The sequence below is a fragment of the Carcharhinus amblyrhynchos genome, chromosome 23 (assembly GCF_965287045.1).
Source record: "Carcharhinus amblyrhynchos chromosome 23, sCarAmb.v2.hapA, whole genome shotgun sequence".
Lineage (NCBI taxonomy): Eukaryota > Metazoa > Chordata > Chondrichthyes > Carcharhiniformes > Carcharhinidae > Carcharhinus > Carcharhinus amblyrhynchos.
Window position 1 is genome coordinate 47446736 of NC_137346.1, and position 18240 is coordinate 47464975.

Consider the following 18240-nt stretch of genomic DNA (forward strand, 5'->3'; position numbering starts at 1 on the left):
GGGAGCAGGTACAGAGGAGATGTTAGGGGTAAGTTTTTCACTCAGAGGGTGGTGAGTGAGTGGAATCGGCTGCCATCAGTGGTGGTGGAGGCGAACTCGCTGGGGTCTTTTAAAAGACTTCTGGATGAGTATATGGGATTTAATGGGATTTGGGGTTATAGATAGGTCTATAGATTGGTAGGTGTTGATGTGATCGGCGCAACTTGTGGGCCGAAGGGCCTGTTTGTGCTGTAGTGTTCTATGTTCTATGTTCTACTTTTCGAGAGTAGCCTAGTACTTCGCATCATTTGTGTGTGCTTAAACCTGGACCAGCAGATGGGCACCACAACAGCTCAGTGACTATCGCTGTTTGCTGTGCAGATACATGGATTTGGGCCGGTTTCTGTGGGAGTTTGCGCATTCTCCCCGTGCTTGCGTGGGTTTCCTCCGGGTGCTCCGGTTTCCTCCCACACCCCAAAGATGTGCTGTTATGCTGATTGGTGTAACAAATTGTCCCTAAATTATTCTCCCCTGAATCTGGTTTCCAATGGGGGAACCATAAGCATAGACATGGGTCAAGGGAGGAGGAGGAAAAACACATTGTTAAGATGGCGGCGTGGGCTCGTTGGGCCGAAGGGCCTGTTTCCTGTGCTGGGTTGTTCATTGTTCTTTGTTCTTTGGTACAGTGGTTCAGGGAGAGGTCAAAGCAGAAGATGTAAAGAGAAATGTAGTGGCTATTGGGGATAGTGTAGTTAGGGGCATAGACACTGTCCTTTATGACAAAGATAAAGGATAGCGAAGGGTGTGTTGTCTGCCTGGTGCTCGGGTCCAGGATGTCTCATCTGGGCTGCAGAGGAACCTGGAGTGGGAGGGTGAGAATCCGGTCGTTGTGGTACATGTGGGTGCCAACGACATAGGCAAAATGGGAACTAAGGATCTGCAGAGGGAGTATGAAAAGCTGGGAACCAAATTAAAAAGCAGAACCAGCAAGGTGGTTATCTCTGGATTACTGCCTGAACCACGTGCAGATGGGCGTAGGGTAGATAGGATTAAAGAGATGAATGGGTGGATCAGGGATTGGTGTGGGAGGAATGGGTTTGAATTTATGGGGCATTGGCACCAGTATTGGGGCAGGTGGGACCTGTTCAGATGGGATGGTCTTCGTCTGAACCGTGCTGGGACCAGAGTCCTGGCGAGTTGTATAACTAGGGCTGTAGACAGGGCTTTAAACTAATTAGAGGGGGGGAGGGTGCAGGGGTGGGAGAAATTACAAAATCGAAAGTAAAGGAGAGGGTACGGGTGCAGGTTAATGTTGAGGATGTCCCACTAATTAAAGGAGTAGGGGGCACAAGAGAGGTGAATAGCGTTTCTACAAATAAGGTCCAGATAAAGGCTGGTATAAAGACACTTTACCTGAATGCACGAAGCATTCGGAATAAAGTGGATGAGCTGGTGGCGCAGATCAGCACAAATGGATATGATCTGGTGGCCATTACAGAGACGTGGCTGCAGGGTGACAGGGACTGGGAGCTGAATATCCAGGGGTATCAGACATTTAGGAAGGATAGAACGGAAGAAAAAGGGGGTGGGGTAGCTCTATTAATTAAGGATAATATCAGGGTGGTAGTAAGGGAAGATATAGGCTCCAAAGAGCAGAACGTGGAATTGTTGTGGGTGGAGATAAGGAACAGTAAGGGGAGGAAGACACTGGTGGGTGTGGTCTATAGGCCCCCAAATAATAACTTTGAGGTGGGGCGGGCTATAAACAAGCAAATAATTGACGCGTGCAGAAACAGAACGGTGATAGTTATGGGGGATTTTAATCTGCATATTGATTGGATGACCCAAGTCGGACGCGGTGGACTTGAGGAAGAGTTCTTGGAATGCTGTCGGGATAGTTTCCTTGAACAGTGTGTGACGGAACCTACGAGGGAGCGAGCTATCTTAGATCTGTCACTGTGTAAAGAGGCAGGTAGAATTAGGGATCTTGTTGTGAGGGATCCTCTTGGGACGAGTGATCATTGTATGGTTGAATTTCTGAGACAGATGGAGGATGAGGAAGTAGGGTCCCGAACCTGTGTCCTCTGTTTGAACAGAGGGGAGTACGATAGGATGAGAGAGGAATTGGTGAATGTAGATTGGGAGAGCAGATTGGTTGGTAGGACGGCTGAGGAACATTGGAGGATTTTTAAGGAGATCTTTTTCGGTGCTCAGCAGAAATATATTCCGATGGTAAAGAAGGACTGTAGAAGAAGGGATAACCAGCCGTGGTTATTGAAGGAAATAAAGGAGAGTATTAAATTAAAAGCTGATGCGTTCAGAGTGGCTAAAAATAGTGGGTGATTAGAGGATTGGGAAAGATTTAAAAAACAACAAAGAATGACTAAGAAGGTGATAAAGAAAGGAAAGATAGAGTATGAAGCTAAACTAGCTCTGAATATAAAAAACAATAGTAAGAGTTTTTACAAATATATAAAGAAGAGGAGGCTGGCTAGAGTGAATGTTGGACCCTTGGAGGATGAGAGGGGGGGATTTAGCGGTGAGTAACGAGGAAATGGCTGAGGCTTAAATATGATTTCTGTGTCGGTCTTCACAGAGGAGGACACAAATAGCTTACCGAATATTAAAGATAGAAGGATGGTAGGAGATGAGGTCCTTAATACAATTACTGCCACTAGAGAGGTAGTGCTTGATAGGCTAACAGGACTGAAGGTGGACAAGTCCCCAGGACCGGATGGAATGCATCCCAGGGTTCTGAAAGAAATGGCAGAGGTGATAGTGGATGCCTTAGTGATTATTTATCAAAATTCACTGGACTCTGGGGAAGTGTCGGAAGATTGGAAAACGGCTAATGTTACGCCACTGTTTAAAAAAGGTAGCAGACAAAAGGCAGGGAATTGTAGGCTGGTTAGTTTAACGTCTGTAGTTGGAAAAATGCAAGCATCCATCATCAAAGAAGAAATAACAAGGCACCTGGAAGAGAACGGTTTAATCAAGCAGACGCAGCACGGATTCGTTAAGGGGAAGTCGTGTTTAATGAATTTATTGGATTTCTATGAGGATGTGACTAGTGCGGTAGACAGAGGGGAACCGGTGGATGTGGTGTTTTCAGATTTCCAGAAGGCGAGGGGAGTCCTTCTGGAAGGGCTAGATAACATAACATAAGATGAGAAACATAACATAACATAAGAAATAGGAGCAGGAGTCGGCCATCTAGCCCTTCGAGCCTGCCCCGCCATTCAATAAGATCATGGCCGATCTGAAGTGGATCAGTTCCACTTTCCCGCTTTCTCCCCATAACCCTTAATCCCCTTGTCTGTCAGAAACCTATCTACCCGTGACTTAAATATATGCAGTGAGGCAGCCTTCACCACTTCAATTCCAGAGATTCACCACTCTTTGAGTGAAGAAGTTCCTCCTCAACTCTGATCTAAACTGCACCCCCCTCCTTATTTTGAGGCTGTGCCCTCTCGTTCTGCTATCCTTTCTAAGCGGGAAGAATCTCTCTACCTCTACCCTATCCATCCCCTTCATTATCTTATACGTCTCTATAAGATCCCTCCTCATCCTTCTAAACTCCAACAAGTACAGACCCAGTCTATTCAGTCTCTCCTCATAGTCGAACCCCCTCATCTCCGGTATCAGCCTGGTGAAACTCCTCTGCACTCCCTCCAAGGCCAATATATCCTTTCGCAAATGCGGGGACCAAAACTGCACACAGTACTCCAGCTGCGGCCTCACCAGTGCCCTGTACAGTTGCAGCAAGACCTCCCTACTTTTATATTCTATCCCCCTCGCTATTAAGGCCAGCATCCCATTCGCCTTCTTGATCACCTGCACCTGCAAGCTGGGTTTTTGCGACTCATGCACAAGGACCCCCAGGTCCCTCTGCACCGTAACATGCTGCAGCTTTTCGCCCTTTAAATAGTAATCCCTCCTACTATTATTTCTACCGAGGTGGATAACCTCACACTTGCTAACATTATACTCCATCTGCCAGGTCCTAGGAGATTGTTCCTCAATCAATTTCCCTCAATCTGGATGGCCATAAAACATTAGACAGGGGTTGCGGGTGGAGAGGGGGACTGGTGGTGTTGAGATGGTGGCGCGGGCTCGTTGGGCCGAAGGGCCTGTTTCCCGGGCTGATTTTGTTCTTTGTTCACTCACTCAGCCTATCCAGATCTCTCTGCAGACTTTCTGCGCCTTCCACACTTTCCCACTCATCTTCGCGTCATCAGCAAATTTTGTTACCCTACACTCAGCCCCCTCCTCCAGTTCGGCAATGTAAATGGTAAACAGTTGAGGCTCCAGCACCAATCCCTGTGGCACTCCACTAGTCACCAACCGCCAACCAGAATAGCACCCATTGATTCCAACTCTCTGCTTCCTATTAGACAACCAATCCTCTATCCACACTAACACCTTACCCCCAACTCCGTGTACCCTAACCTTTTGCAGCAACCTTTTATGAGGCACCTTATCAAACGCCTTTTGGAAATCTAGAAACACCACATCCACCGGTTCCCCTCTGTCTACCGCACTAGTCACATCCTCATAGAAATCCAATAAATTCGTCAAACACGACTTCCCCTTAACGAATCTGTGCTGCGTCTGCTTGATTAAACCATTCTTTTCTAGATGCCTTGCTATTTCTTCTTTGATGACGGATTCTAGCATTTTTCCAACTACAGACGTTAAACTAACCGACCTATAATTCCCTGCCTTTTGTCTGCTACCTTTTTTAAACAGTGGCGTAACATTAGCCGTTTTCCAAACTTCTGGCACTCCCCAGAGTCCAGCGACTTTTGATACATTATTACTAAGGCATCCACTATCACCTCTGCCATTTCTTTCAGAACCCTGGGATGCATTCCATCTAGTCCCGGGGACTTGTCCACCTTCAGTCCTGTTAGTCTATCAAGCACTACCTCTCTAGTGACAGTAATTGCATTAAGGGCCTCATCTCCTACCATCCTTCTATCTTTAATTTTTGGCAAACTATTTGTGTCCTCCTCTGTGAAGACCAACACAAAAAACTTATTTAAAGCCTCAGCCATTTCCTCGTTACCCACCGCTAAATCCCCCCTCTCGTCCTCCAAGGGTCCAACATTCACTCTAGCCAGTCTTTTCTTCTTTATATATTTGTAAAAACTTTTACTATCATTTTTTATATTTAGAGCTTGTTTAGCTTCATACTCTATCTTTCCTTTCTATATCGCTTTCTTAGTCATCCTTTGTTGTTTTTTTTAAATCTTTCCCAATCTTCTAATTGCCCACTATTTTTAGCCTCTCTTGAACGCATCAGGTTTTAATTTAATACTCTCCTTTATTTCCTTCAATAACCACGGCTGGTTATCTTTTCTGTTACATTCCTTCTTTCCCGTCGGAATATATTTCTGCTGAGCACCGAAAAAGATCTCCTTAAAAATCCTCCACTGTTCCTCAGCCGTTCTACCGACCAATCTGCGCCCCCAATCTACATTCACCAATTCCTCTCTCATCCTATCATACTCCCCTCTGTTCAAACAGAGGACACAGGTTTGGGATCCTACTTTCTCATCCTCCATCTGCATCAGAAATTCAACCATACAATGATCACTCGTCCCAAGAGGATCCCTCACAACAAGATCCCTAATTCTACCTGCCTCGTTACACAGTACCAGATCTAAGATGGCTCGCTCCTGCTCCTATTTCTTATGTTCTAATGTTCTTTTGTTCCTTTATTCAAGAAAGGGAGTAGAGATAGCCCTGGAAATTATAGACCAGTGAGTCTAACCTCAGTGGTTGGTAAGTTGGTGGAGAAGATCCTGAGAGGAGGATTTATGAACATTTGGAGAGGTATAGTATGATTAAGAATAGTCAGCACGGCTTTGTCAAAGGCAAATCATGCCTTACGAGCCTGGTTGAGTTTTTTGAAGATGTGACTAAGCACATTGATGAAGGAAGAGCAGTAGATGTGGTTTATATGGACTTCAGCAAGGTATTTGATAAGGTGCCCCATGAAAGGCTTATTGAGAAAGTGAGGGGGCATGGGACCCAAGGGGACATTGCTTTGTGGATTCAGAACTGGCTTGCCCACAGGAGGCAGAGAGTGGTCATAGGTGGGTCATATTCACCAGTGGAGTGCCCCAGGGATCTGTTCTGGGACCCTCACTCTTTGTGATTTTTATAAATGACCTGGATAAGGAAGTGGAGGGATGGGTTAGTAAGTTTGCCGATGATACGAAGGTTGGTGGTGTTGTGGATGGTCTGGAGGGATGTCAGAAGTTGCAGCGAGACATTGATAGGATGCAAGACTGGGTGGAGAAGTAGCAGATGGACTTCAACACGGATAAATGTGTAGTCGTCCATTTTGGCAGGTCAAATAGGATGGCAGAATATAATATTAATGGTAGGACTCTTGGCAGTGTGGAAGATCAGAAGGATCTTGGGGTCCGAGTTCATAGGATGCTGGAAGCAGCTGTGGAGGTTGTAGCTGTGGTTAAGAAGGCGTCTGGTGTACTGGCCTTCATCAATCGAGGGATTGAGTTTAGGAGTCGGGAGGTAATGCTGCAGCTATATTGGACCCTTGTCAGACCCCACTTGGAGTACTGTGCGCAGTTCTGGTCGCCTCACTACAGGAAGGATGTGGAAGCTATTGAGAGGGTGCAGAGGAGATTTACAAGGATGTTGCCTGGACTGGGAGGCATGCCTTATGAGGATAGGTTGAGGGAGCTCGGTGTCTTCTCCCTGGAGAGACGAAGGATGAGAGGCGACCTGATAGAGGTTTATAAGATGTTGAGAGGTATAGATAGGGTGGATTCTCAGAGGCAGATAGCCCAGGGCTGAAATGGTCGCTACGAGAGGACACAGGTTTAAGGTGCTGGGGAGTGGGTACAGAGGAAATGTCAGGGGTAAGAGGGAAATAGTCATCATGAGGGAAGAGGTGTTGGGACTTTTAGACAGTATAAAGACGGATAAATCTCCGGGGCCTGATGGCATCTATCCCAGGCTGCTAAGGGAGGTGAGGGATGAAATTGCTGGGCCTCTGACGCAAATCTTTGTCTCTTCTTTGGACACAGGTGAGGTCCCAGAGGATTGGCGGATTGCAAATGTAGTACCGTTGTTTAAAAAGGGTCAGAGGGATAACCCAGGGAATCATAGGCCGGTGAGCTTGACTTCAGTTATAGGCAAGCTAATGGAGAGGATCCTCAAGGATAGGATGTATGAACATCTGGAGCGCTGCAATCTGATCAGGGATACGCAGCATGGCTTCGTTACAGGGAGGTCGTGCCTTACGAATCTAGTGGAATTTTTTGAAGAGGTGACAAAAACGGTTGACGAAGGACAAGCCGTTGATGTCATCTATATGGATTTCAGTAAGGCGTTTGACAAGGTCCCTCATGGTAGGCTGATAGAAAAGGTGAAGGCTCATGGGATACAAGGCCAGGTATGTAGATGGGTGGAGAACTGGCTTGGGAGGAGGAGACAGCGGGTAGTAGTGGAAGGCTCCTTTTCCAATTGGAGGTCTGTCACCAGTGGTGTGCCGCAGGGCTCGGTACTAGGACCTCTTCTATTTGTGGTATATATTAATGACTTGGAAGAGGGGGTAGGTGGTGTGATCAGCAAATTTGCTGATGACACTAAGATGGTTGGATTGGCAGGTACTGAGGAGCAGTGCCTGGCAATGCAACAGGACATAGACAGGCTGGTAGATTGGGCAGATAGATGGCAAATGGAATTTAATCCGGAGAAATGCGAGGTGATGCACTTTGGCTGGAATAATGTGGAGGGGAGTTATAAGATAAAAGGTAGAACTATCCGGAGTATAGATACGCAGAGAGACCTGGGGGTGCAAGTGCACAAGTCCCTGAAGGTGTCGGTGCAGGTGCAGAATGTGATGAGGAAAGCGTATGGTATGTTAGCCTTCATAGGAAGAGGTATAGAATATAAGAGTAGGAGTCTGATGTTGCAGTTGTATAGAACTTTGGTTAGGCCTCACTTGGAGTACTGCGTCCAGTTCTGGTCGCCGTACTACCGGAAGGATGTAGAGATCCTGGAGAGAGTGCAGAGGAGATTTACCAGGATGCTGCCTGGTATGGAAGGGCTGTCTTACGAGGAAAGATTGAAAGAACTTGGGCTGTTTTCCCTTGAGAGACGTCGGCTGAGGGGGGATCTAATAGAGGTTTATAAGATTATGAAGGGGATAGATAGAGTAAATGGTGGTAAGCTTTTTCCGCTAGTAAAAATGGATAGAACGAGGGGTCATGGGCTTAGGGTGAGGGGGGCTAGGTATAAGACAAATACTAGAGGGCAGTTTTTCACGCAAAGGGTAGTGGGGGTGTGGAATGCACTACCGAGTAAGGTGGTGGAAGCAGGCACGCTAGGGTTGTTTAAGAGTCACTTAGACAGCCACATGAGCGGGCTACATATAGGGGGATATAGCAGGCCTTACTAAACATTGTAGGCTTGGGATTACGTTTAATAATGAATTTTTTTGTCTCCACAGGCATTTAAGTCCAGCAAGGGGCATGCATGCGGCAGGTTGTAGTGGGCTGCTCTTGGACGTTGCTTCGGGAGTTGCCTATTGCTTCATGTTGTTAGTGTGCTTAAACTGGACCATCTCGAGGGCAACATGACAGCTCAGAGACTACCTCTGTTGCTGTGCGGACACATGAATTTGGGCCTGTGTCTGTGGGAGTTTGCACGTTCTCCCCGTGGTTGCGTGGGTTTCCTCCGGGTGCTCCGGTTTCCTCCCACACCCCAAAGATGCGCTTTTAGGCTGATTGATTGGGTACTAAATTGTCCCTAAATTGGACCTCCCTGATCCTCGCACATTAGGCGTAGACTAAAATCACGAATAGGACACTGGGACAGTGGGACGGCGGCGTGGGCTCGTTGGGCCGAAGGGCCTGTTTCCCGTGCTGTGTTGTTCTTTGCTCTTTGTAAGTTTTTCACTGAGAGTGGTGGGTGAGTGGAATCGGCTGCCGTCGGTGATGGAGGTGAATTCAATAGGGTCTTTTAAGGGAATTTTAGTTAATTTCATGGAACTTAGTAAGATAGAGGGTTACAGATAAGCCTCGTAACCTTTAAGATAGGGACATGTTCGACACAACTTTGTGGGCCGAAGGGCCTGTATTGTGCTGTAGTTTTTCTATGTTTATTACCCATGGGGTCCTGCTGTGCAGCAACAAACAGCAGACGGTCCTGAACAGCAGCTTGGAAATACGCATCCTAAAAAATCAAACTAGCTCAGTGTCTGAAAAACACTTGGGAGGGAGGTGGGAGGGAATGAAATTAAAATTCCTTTACATTGGCAATGGCTTTTTCCCAATTCTGCAGTCCTGGTCGTGTTATTAGATGGGGTGCAGGGAGTCAAGACATGAGTTTAATAAATCTGATTCTATCACTCCAGATTTCTCCCTCTCCATCAAGTCGTTTATCTATTGCAGGTTGTGACAAATGTAAAATAAAACTCATATAATTTTTTGTAATTTTAATGGACAGGCTGTGAGAGGGAAAGTTGGAACAGGCATGGGGTGAGGGAAGAGACAGGAAAGATTGGAGAATACACGATGTTGCTAATTTGTTTAAGAAAGGTAGCAAAGATAATGCAATTAAATACAGGTCAATGAAACTTACGTCAGGGGTAGGGAATTTTTTTGAGGGGATTATTCGAGACAGGATTTACTCCCACTTGGAAATAAGTTGTCATGTTGGCAAGAAGCAACATGGTTTTTCTGAAGAGGAGGTCGTGTCTCACGAACCTGATCGACTTAATCGACAGTGAGATGAAGATGATCGATGAGGGGAGGGCAGTGGATGCTGTCTACATGGACTTCAGTGAGATCTTTGACAAAGTCCCTCATAGCAGACTGCGCAGAAAGGGGTCAGAAGTGATGTGGCAAGATGGATACAAAACTAATTCCATCACAGAAGACAGACGGGAGGGTTTGTTGAGTGGAATGCTGCTTCTCAGGGATAAGTGCTGTGTCCTTTGATATTTACAGTAGATAGAAATGATTTAGAGGGAAATGTAACTAGTTTGATTCATAAGTTTGCAGATGACACGAAGTTGGTGGAATTGCAGATACTAACGAGAACCATCAGAGGACACAGAAGGAGATATAGATGGGCTGGAGACTTGGGGGCCGGGGTGGGGGTGGGGGTGGGAGTTGTGGGGGGGGTGGGCAAATGGAGGTTAATCGGGACAAAAGTGAGATAATGCATTTTGGAAGGTCTAATATAGTTGATAAATTTGCACTAAATGGCAGAAAATGTAACATCATTTATCGGCAAAGGGATCTGAGTGCTTAAATAAACAGATCATTTAAAGTGGCAGTGAAGGTGGAGATGGCAGTCAAGAGAGCAGACAACATACTTGCCTTCATCGGCTGGGGCATTAAGTTTAAAAATTGGCAAGTCATGTTGCACCTTTAAATAAACTTTGTAAGGCAGCATTTGGAATATAAAGTGTTCAGTTCTGGTCACCACACTACCAGAAGAGTGTGGAGGCTTTGGAGAGGGTACAGGAAAGATTTACCAGGATGATGCCAGGTATGGAGGGCATTAACTATGAGGACAGTTTGGAGAAACTTGGTTTGTTCTCAGTGGAATAACAGAGGTTGAGGGGGCGAACTGATAGAAGTCTACAAGATAATGAGGAGCATGGACAGAGTGGGTATTCAGAGAGTTGTTCCCATGGTGCATGAGTCATTTACGAGTCGGCATATGTTTAAGGTGTGAGGGGCAAAGTTTAATGGAGATGTACGAGACTTTGTTTTACAAAGAGAGTGGTGGGTGCCTGGAACTCGCTTCAGGAGCTGGTTTGTGGGAACACATAGGATCTTGACTTTTAAGGAGGCAACATAACAAATACATGAATAGGATGGGAATAGAGGGATACTGTCCCCGGAATAGAGGGATACTGTCCCTGGAATAGAGGGATACTGTCCCTGGAATAGAGGGATACAGTCCCCGGAATACAGGGATACTGTCCCTGGAATAGAGGGATACAGTCCCCGGAATACAGGGATACTGTCCGTGGAATAGAGGGAGACAGTCCCCGGAATAGAGGGATACTGTCCCTGGAATAGAGGGATACAGTCCCCGGAATAGAGGGATACAGTCCCTGGAATAGAGGGATACAGTCCCCGGAATACAGGGATACTGTCCCTGGAATAGAGGGATACAGTCCCCGGAATAGAGGGATACTGTCCGTGGAATAGAGGGAGACAGTCCCCGGAATAGAGGGATACAGTCCCTGGAATAGAGGGATACAGTCCCCGGAATAGAGGGAGACAGTCCCCGGAATAGAGGGATACAGTCCCCGGAATAGAGGGAGATAGTCCCCGGAATAGAGGGATACAGTCCCCGGAATAGAGGGATACAGTCCCTGGAATAGAGTGATACAGTCCCCGGAATAGAGGGATACAGTCCCCGGAATAGAGGGATACAGTCCCCGGAATATAGGGATATAGTCCCCGGAATAGAGTGATACAGTCCCTGGAATAGAGGGAGACAGTCCCCGGAATAGAGGGATACAGTCCCCGGAATAGAGGGAGACAGTCCCTGGAATAGAGGGATACAGTCCCCGGAATAGAGGGATACAGTCCCCGGAATAGAGGGAGACAGTCCCCGGAATAGAGGGATACAGTCCCCGGAATAGAGGGAGATAGTCCCCGGAATAGAGGAATACTGTCCCCGGAACAGAGGGATACAGTCCCCGGAATAGAGGGATACTGTCCCTGGAATAGAGGGAGACAGTCCCCGGAATAGAGGGAGACAGTCCCCGGAATAGAGGGATACAGTCCCCGGAATAGAGGGATACAGTCCCCGGAATAGAGGGAGACAGTCCCCGGAATAGAGGGATACAGTCCCCGGAATAGAGGGATACAGTCCCCGGAATAGAGGGATACAGTCCCCGGAATAGAGGGAGACAGTCCCCGGAATAGAGGGATACAGTCCCCGGAATAGAGGGATACAGTCCCCGGAATAGAGGGAGACAGTCCCCGGAATAGAGGGATACAGTCCCCGGAATAGAGGGAGACAGTCCCCGGAATAGAGGGATACAGTCCCCGGAATAGAGGGATACAGTCCCCGGAATAGAGGGAGACAGTCCCCGGAATAGAGGGATACAGTCCCCGGAATAGAGGGATACAGTCCCCGGAATAGAGGGAGATAGTCCCCGGAATAGAGGGATACAGTCCCCGGAATAGAGGGAGACAGTCCCCGGAATAGAGGGAGACAGTCCCCGGAATAGAGGGATACAGTCCCCGGAATAGAGGGATACTGTCCCTGGAATAGAGGGATACAGTCCCCGGAATAGAGGGATACTGTCCCCGGAATAGAGGGAGACAGTCCCCGGATAGAGGGAGACAGTCCCCGGAATAGAGGGATACAGTCCCCGGAATAGAGGGAGACAGTCCCCGGAATAGAGGGATACAGTCCCCGGAATAGAGGGATACAGTCCCCGGAATAGAGGGATACTGTCCCTGGAATAGAGGGAGACAGTCCCCGGATAGAGGGAGACAGTCCCCGGAATAGAGGGATACAGTCCCCGGAATAGAGGGATACTGTCCCTGGAATAGAGGGATACAGTCCCCGGAATAGAGGGATACTGTCCCTGGAATAGAGGGAGACAGTCCCCGGAATAGAGGGATACAGTCCCCGGAATAGAGGGATACAGTCCCCGGAATAGAGGGATACTGTCCCTGGAATAGAGGGATACAGTCCCCGGAATAGAGGGATACTGTCCCTGGAATAGAGGGAGACAGTCCCCGGATAGAGGGAGACAGTCCCCGGAATAGAGGGATACAGTCCCCGGAATAGAGGGATACATTCCCCGGAATAGAGGGATACTGTCCCCGGAATAGAGGGATACAGTCCCCGGAATAGAGGGATACAGTCCCCGGAATAGAGGGATACAGTCCCCGGAATAGAGGGATACAGTCCCCGGAATAGAGGGATACAGTCCCCGGAATAGAGGGATACAGTCCCTGGAATGGAGAGAGACAGTCCCCGGAATAGAGGGATACAGTCCCCGGAATAGAGGGAGACAGTCCCCGGAATAGAGGGATACAGTCCCCGGAATAGAGGGATACAGTCCCCGGAATAGAGGGATACAGTCCCCGGAATAGAGGGATACTGTCCCCGGAATAGAGGGATACAGATCCCTGAATAGAGGGATACTGTCCCCGGAATAGAGGGATACAGTCCCCGGAATAGAGGGAGACAGTCCCCGGAATAGAGGGATACAGTCCCCGGAATAGAGGGATACAGTCCCCGGAATAGAGGGAGACAGTCCCCGGAATAGAGGGATACAGTCCCCGGAATAGAGGGAGACAGTCCCCGGAATAGAGGGATACAGTCCCCGGAATAGAGGGATACAGTCCCCGGAATAGAGGGAGACAGTCCCCGGAATAGAGGGATACAGTCCCCGGAATAGAGGGATACTGTCCCCGGAATAGAGGGATACAGTCCCCGGAATAGAGGGATACTGTCCCTGGAATAGAGGGAGACAGTCCCCGGAATAGAGGGATACAGTCCCCGGAATAGAGGGATACAGTCCCCGGAATAGAGGGATACAGTCCCCGGAATAGAGGGATACAGTCCCCGGAATAGAGGGAGACAGTCCCCGGAATAGAGGGATACAGTCCCTGGAATAGAGGGATACAGTCCCCGGAATAGAGGGAGACAGTCCCCGGAATAGAGGGATACTGTCCCCGGAATAGAGGGTGACAGTCCCCGGAATAGAGGGATACTGTCCCCGGAATAGAGGGTGACAGTCCCCGGAATAGAGGGATTCAGTCCCTGGAATAGAGGGAGACAGTCCCCGGAATAGAGGGATACTGTCCCTGGAATAGAGGGATACAGTCCCCGGAATAGAGGGAGACAGTCCCCGGAATAGAGGGATACTGTCCCCGGAATAGAGGGATACAGTCCCTGGAATAGAGGGATACAGTCCCCGGAATAGAGGGATACAGTCCCCGGAATAGAGGGATACGGTCCCCGGAATAGAGGGATACAGTCCCCGGAATAGAGGGAGATAGTCCCCGGAATAGAGGGAGATAGTCCCCGGAATAGAGGGATACTGTCCCCGGAATAGAGGGAGATAGTCCCCGGAATAGAGGGATACTGTCCCTGGAATAGAGGGATACAGTCCCTGGAATAGAGGGATACAGTCCCCGGAATAGAGGGATACAGTCCCCGGAATAGAGGGATACGGTCCCCGGAATAGAGGGAGACAGTCCCCGGAATAGAGGGATACAGTCCCCGGAATAGAGGGAGATAGTCCCCGGAATAGAGGGATACTGTCCCCGGAATAGAGGGATACAGTCCCTGGAATAGAGGGATACAGTGCCCGGAATAGAGGGAGACAGTCCCCGGAATAGAGGGAGACAGTCCCCGGAATAGAGGGAGACAGTCCCCGGAATAGAGGGATACAGTCCCCGGAATAGAGGGATACAGTCCCCGGAATAGAGGGATACAGTCCCCGGAATAGAGGGAGACAGTCCCCGGAATAGAGGGAGACAGTCCCCGGAATAGAGGGATACAGTCCCCGGAATAGAGGGATACAGTCCCCGGAATAGAGGGATACAGTCCCCGGAATAGAGGGAGACAGTCCCCGGAATAGAGGGATACAGTCCCCGGAATAGAGGGAGACAGTCCCCGGAATAGAGGGATACAGTCCCCGGAATAGAGGGAGACAGTCCCCGGAATAGAGGGAGACAGTCCCCGGAATAGAGGGATACAGTCCCCGGAATAGAGGGATACAGTCCCCGGAATAGAGGGATACAGTCCCCGGAATAGAGGGATACAGTCCCCGGAATAGAGGGATACAGTCCCCGGAATAGAGGGATACAGTCCCCGGAATAGAGGGAGACAGCCCCCGGAATAGAGGGAGACAGTCCCCGGAATAGAGGGAGACAGTCCCCGGAATAGAGGGATACAGTCCCCGGAATAGAGGGATACAGTCCCTGGAATAGAGGGACACAGTCCCTGGAATAGAGGGATACAGTCCCCGGAATAGAGGGATACAGTCCCCGGAATAGAGGGATACAGTCCCCGGAATAGAGGGAGACAGTCCCCGGAATAGAGGGAGACAGTCCCCGGAATAGAGGGATACCGTCCCCGGAATAGAGGGAGACAGCCCCCGGAATAGAGGGAGACAGTCCCCGGAATAGAGGGATACAGTCCCCGGAATAGAGGGATACAGTCCCCGGAATAGAGGGATACAGTCCCCGGAATAGAGGGAGACAGTCCCCGGAATAGAGGGATACCGTCCCCGGAATAGAGGGAGACAGCCCCCGGAATAGAGGGAGACAGTCCCCGGAATAGAGGGATACAGTCCCCGGAATAGAGGGATACAGTCCCCGGAATAGAGGGATACAGTCCCCGGAATAGAGGGAGACAGTCCCCCGAATAGAGGGAGACAGTCCCCGGAATAGTGGGATACAGTCCCCGGAATAGAGGGAGACAGTCCCCGGAATAGAGGGATACTGTCCCCGGAATAGAGGGATACTGTCCCCGGAATAGAGGGATACGGTCCCCGGAATAGAGGGATACGGTCCCCGGAATAGAGGGAGACAGTCCCCGGAATAGAGGGATACAGTCCCTGGAATAGAGGGAGACAGTCCCTGGAATAGAGGGAGACAGTCCCTGGAATGAAGAGAGACAGTCCCCGGAATAGAGGGAGACAGTCCCCGGAATAGTGGGATACAGTCCCCGGAATAGAGGGAGACAGTCCCCGGAATAGAGGGATACTGTCCCCGGAATAGAGGGATACTGTCCCCGGAATAGAGGGATACGGTCCCCGGAATAGAGGGATACGGTCCCCGGAATAGAGGGAGACAGTCCCCGGAATAGAGGGATACAGTCCCCGGAATAGAGGGATACAGTGCCTGGAATAGAGGGATACTGTCCCCGGAATAGAGGGATATAGTCCCCGGAATAGAGGGAGACAGTCCCCGGAATAGAGGGATACTGTCCCCGGAATAGAGGGATATAGTCCCCGGAATAGAGGGAGACAGTCCCCGGAATAGAGGGATACTGTCCCCGGAATAGAGGGATATAGTCCCCGGAATAGAGGGATATAGTCCCCGGAATAGAGGGAGGCAGTCCCCGGAATAGAGGGAGACAGTCCCCGGAATAGAGGGATACAGTCCCCGGAATAGAGGGATACAGTCCCCGGAATAGAGTGAGACAGTCCCCGGAATAGAGGGAGGCAGCCCCCGGAATAGAGGGAGACAGTCCCCGGAATAGAGGGAGACAGTCCCCGGAATAGAGGGAGGCAGCCCCCGGAATAGAGGGAGACAGTCCCCGGAATAGAGGGATACAGTCCCCGGAATAGAGTGAGACAGTCCCCGGAATAGAGGGAGACAGTCCCCGGAATAGAGGGATACTGTCCCCGGAATAGAGGGATACAGTCCCCGGAATCGAGGGATACAGTCCCTGGAAGGGTCCCGGGTTTTCAGTTGGGCAGCAGGGTCAGTACAGGCTTGGAGGGCTGAAGGGCCTGTTCCTGAGCTAGAATTTCCTTTTCCCTTTCTTCGTTCTTTTGGTTCATAACAGTTGATCCTTTTCTCTTTTTCCAGACGTGTGTGTAAGGTTTTGGGGCTGGACAGAAACGTGGTGTTTCACTGGAATGGAGAGAATCCTGTTCTTTGTCCCAGCCTCTGTGACTCGGTTTCAATTCAAGCCCTCATCTCAGGGCCGTCAGGATACCTGTTCCTGATGTGCTAGATATTCTAGAGGGTTTGAAAATAGATAAGTCCCCTGGTCCAGATGGGATTTACCCTAGGATTCTATGGGAGGCAAGAGAGGTGATTGCAGAGCCTCTGGCTCTGATCTTCAGGTCGTCGTTGGTCTCTGGTATAGTACCGGAAGATTGGAGGTTAGCGAATGTTGTCCCATTGTTTAAGAAGGGGAACAGAGACTTGCCCGGGAATTATAGACCGGTGAGTCTTACTTCTGTTGTGGGCAAGGCTTTAGAAAAAATTATTCGGGATAGGATTTATAGTTATTTGGAGAGTAATGAATTGATTAGAGATAGTCAGCATGGTTTTGTAGCGGGTAGGTCGTGCCTTACTAACCTTATTGAGTTTTTTGAGAAAGTGACCAAAGAGGTGGATGGGGGTAAGGCAGTTGACGTGGTATATATGGATTTTAGTAAGGCGTTTGATAAGGTTCACCATGGTAGGCTTCTGCAGAAAATGCAGATGTATGGGATTGGGGGTAATCTAGGGAATTGGATCAGGAATTGGCTAGCGGATAGGAGACAGAGGGTGGTGGTTGATGGTAAATATTCATCATGGAGTTCGGTTACGAGTGGTGTGCCTCAGGGATCTGTTTTGGGGCCACTGCTGTTTGTAATTTTTATTAATGATCTGGATGAGGGTATAGTTGGGTGGATTAGCAAATTTGCTGATGACACCAAAGTCGGAGGTGTGGTAGATTGTGAGGAAGGGTGTCATAGTTTGCAGGGTGACTTGGACAGGTTGCAGAGCTGGGCTGAGAGGTGGCGGATGGAGTTTAATGCGGAGAAGTGTGAGGTAATTCACTTTGGCAGGAATAACAGATGTGTTGAGTATAGGGCTAACGGGAGGACTTTGAATAGTGTGGAGGAGCAGAGGGATCTAGGTGTATGTGTACATAGATCCCTGAAAGTTGGGAGTCAAGTAGATAAGGTTGTTAAGAAGGCATACGGTGTCTTGGCGTTTATTGGTAGGGGGATTGAATTTAGGAGTCGCAGCGTCATGTTGCAACTGTACACAACTCTGGTGCGGCCGCACTTGGAGTATTGTGTGCAGTTCTGGTCCCCACATTACAGGAAGGATGTGGAGGCTTTGGAGAGGGTGCAGAGGAGGTTTACCAGGATGTTGCCTGGTGTGGAGGGGAGGTCCTATGAGGAGAGACTGAGGGATTTGGGGTTGTTTTCGCTGGAAAGAAGGCGGCTAAGAGGGGACCTTATTGAAACATATAAGATGATTAGAGGTTTAGATAGGGTGGATAGTGATAGCCTTTTTCCTCGGATGGAGAAAGCTAGCACGAGGGGGCACGGCTTTAAATTAAGGGGTGGTAGTTATAGGACGGATGTCAGGGGTAGGTTGTTTACCCAGAGGGTGGTGAGGGATTGGAATGCCCTGCCTGCTGCAGTTGTAAATGCGCCTAGTTTGGGGGCGTTTAAGAGATCCGTGGATAGGTTTATGGACGAGAAGGGTTTGGTTTAGGTTAGTGGGTCATTGTTTTGTAACTGGTCAGTGCGACACTGTGGGCCGAAGG